Source organism: Balaenoptera borealis, assembly GCF_965194805.1.
Source record: "Balaenoptera borealis genome assembly, chromosome: 6".
NCBI classification, from domain to species: Eukaryota; Metazoa; Chordata; class Mammalia; order Artiodactyla; family Balaenopteridae; genus Balaenoptera; species Balaenoptera borealis.
The window spans coordinates 57,387,751-57,390,725 of record NC_138863.1 but is presented as its reverse complement, the minus strand read 5'-3'; positions in this window follow the sequence as shown (position 1 = coordinate 57,390,725).

Genomic DNA, 2,975 nt, shown 5'->3' with positions numbered 1-2,975 from the left:
GATGCTGTCCCCGCCAGACCTCAGAGCTACTTCATCATCAATCTGTCACTGTCCTAGGGGCCTCTCTGGGTCCAGGTCTCTCAACTCCATGTGCCTAAGTCTCTTTTCTCTGCTTGGAGAGCTGGTCAAATTTCTAGGAAACCTCTACCTCCTACCCCCTCATCCCATTTTCTCTCATCTGGAGACCTCCTGGGACAACAAGACCTGTGCAATCTCCAGACCATTTCTTTTATATTTGGGGGCGGGGGGGGGAGTGGGTAGAAGGTTGTTTATTGACGGATTGAAGGCTGCAGAGAATTTGGGGCTCTGGATGGTGGATGTGGCGAGAACCAGGCCCAGGGGAAAGCCCAGTGCCCCTCAACCCCAAGTCCCTTTGAAACCCCCCTCACAGCACCCCAATTGGGGACCACACCCAACTGAACCCTGAGTGTCAGTCACTGCCTCTGGGAGCCCCTCCATCCCTTGCCCTCCGATTAAGGGTGACAGTTAAGGCAGATGTTTCCTGACCCAGACTTTACTCGCCACAACCCACCCCCAATCCCTCCCATTAGCAGCCCTGGGCGCTTCAGGAGCCTTTGGCCTCTTCTCCATCCCCATCATTTATTCATTTGTTCAGTCAACATTTACTGAGCTTCTGTTCTGCGCAGATCCCAAGCTAAGAACCCAACACTTGCCCTGCCTGGACATCCAAGTCCAAGGGAGGAGAACACAGGAGTCTCTGAGGTGAGGAGAGGAAGAAATCAAAGAAGGTGATGTGGCAGAAGAGGTGACCCCAGGGTGAATAGGAGTTGGGAGGCCCGAGAAGCCTATTGGGGTGTTCCTAAATGACCCTCTGGACCAAACTTCCACATGGCCTCTCTCTGGACAGCCTGGTGGTCAGGGAGGAGGTGGGTGGGGCTGGGAGCCCCCTGAGCACTTTCCTGAACTGGTCACTTCACTTTCCCCTGGGAGCCTCCTGCAATTGGGCCACCAGAGCTCTGTCCGCAATGCAATCAGAGGTGGCCTGTCCTGGAGCTGGACAGACGTTGCCTGCCCCTCACAATTCCTGGGCTCAGGCATCTGAGTGGTGGTGATCAACTTTTACAAGGCACCAGCCCCCGCCCCCAGGTGACCTGGACAGCCAGCAGGGGGGTGACAAGCCTTGGCGGAATGAATGGGAGAGGGGGGTCATACAGCTGAAGGCCAAGTGCAAGCAGTCGCTGCGGAGACTGCAGTCTTGAAGCGTTTTTCCCTCATTCCGGTCTCATTCGCGTCTCCTAGCTTGGTTCCTCGGTCGAACCCATTTGGAAACCGCAGGAACAACGTTCCCCTAGGTTAGCGCCGGCGGCGGCGAACCACTCGTGGCTCCTCCTCCAGAGGCTTCGTCCCCCTTCTCGGGGAGAGTAGGGAGGAGCGAGACCCAGCGGGGCGTCCCCCCCCCAAACCCCTGCAGCAGGTTTGGAGACCCCGCCCCTGGGGAGCTGTCTTCCCCAGCGCCCGGATTTACTCCCGGCTGCCCTCGCAGAAACCCCGGGCCACCCTTAGCTGCCTTCTCGCCTGGTCCTCCTGCTCGGTATGCGAAATGGAGCGGAGAATGTCCGAGTGGGCATCTCCAGGCCGCGGAGTCCCCCGGGCCGAGCGCGCTGCCAGGGCTGAACCTGAGAAAGCAGAAGTTCGCGGATTCGAAGTGACGACCCCGGCGCCCCTCCGCCAAGCGGACCCGCCCACAGAAGGAAAAGGCCTGCCTGGGATAGACCCCCCAATGGGGTCGTGCGTGGTGAGGGATAGGCCTCCTCACCCGAGACCGCCTCTGCGGGCCCTGCTACCGTCCCCGGAGCCGCAGGTTTCTGCCGGCTCAGGAAGGCTAGGGTCCTTCTTTCTTGTTTGGTCAACGCCAAAGCAGATCTGCCCCATGGCGTCGCCCCTCCCCCCCATTACGGAGGGCAGCTCCCTTGTATGGAGCTGCCCGCGTACCCGCACACACCCCTCTTTGAGGCCTAGCCTCTGGGACAGCTTAGCCCAGTGGCTGAGATCAGAAACAGGATCTGAGCAGCGCGGGTCTGAACTCTGGTCTGCCACTTAGAAAAAGTGTTAATCACGCAGCCCAGTAAAATGGAGATAATAAGAGAAACTATCTCGTAAGAGTGGGGTGAGAATTAAATGAGTTAGTATGTGAAAAGTGCTTTTGACAGTACCTGGCAAATGGAAAGCGCTTAAATGTTAAGCGCCCATGATTTAAAAAAAAAAAAAAAAAAAAGTGGTGGTGAGGGGATGGAATGTAACGAGGCCCCAGTGGAACACCCATTTTAATCCCTCGTGCTTCTCCGCAAAGCCTTCTGCCCAGGGGCTCTGATTTTGTTGTCTGAGAGAACTTGAGTCAGGCCTCGAGATGAGGGTCGGCAAACCAGCGCTGCTTGCGTAGGGAGAGGGGAGAGAGATTGGATTTAGAAATCTGAGGCCAAGCCCTGCCCTACCGCAGCTTCTACTCAAGGGTGGAACCTAGCCTAGACTCCCGCCCCCACCCCACCGCCAAAGCTGCCAAACCTAGCAGGAGATCTCCCGAGGTTCCCCAACCGTTTTGGCATGGGGGTGGACACAGCAGGGTCACCGTCTCGACTCAGCTCGCGCCAACGGGCTCATTAAATCCCCCTGCGGGCAATCCTCGTCCCAGGAATAAGTAAATCTCCTCCTAGTCTGGCTTGGAGGAACCAAGGGTCGCTGGAGGCGGCCAGGTTTACCCTCCTAGCCCCCATCCAAGTCTCTCTGAGAGGGCGAACGCTGGGCCACGCAGGGGCACGGTGTTCCTCTGCGAACACAGCCTGCGCCCAAGGCTGGCTTTGAGGCGGCGACTAATTTGGGGCCGGGAAAGCCGAACCCTGGGGTCGGCGTCTTGGCTGACAGGGCTCTCTCCCCGGCCACTGGGCTAGCAGGCGATTCCTAGCAAATTCTCCCAAGGAGATGGGTCCGTGTTTATCAACCGGCATGCCCCGCCAGTC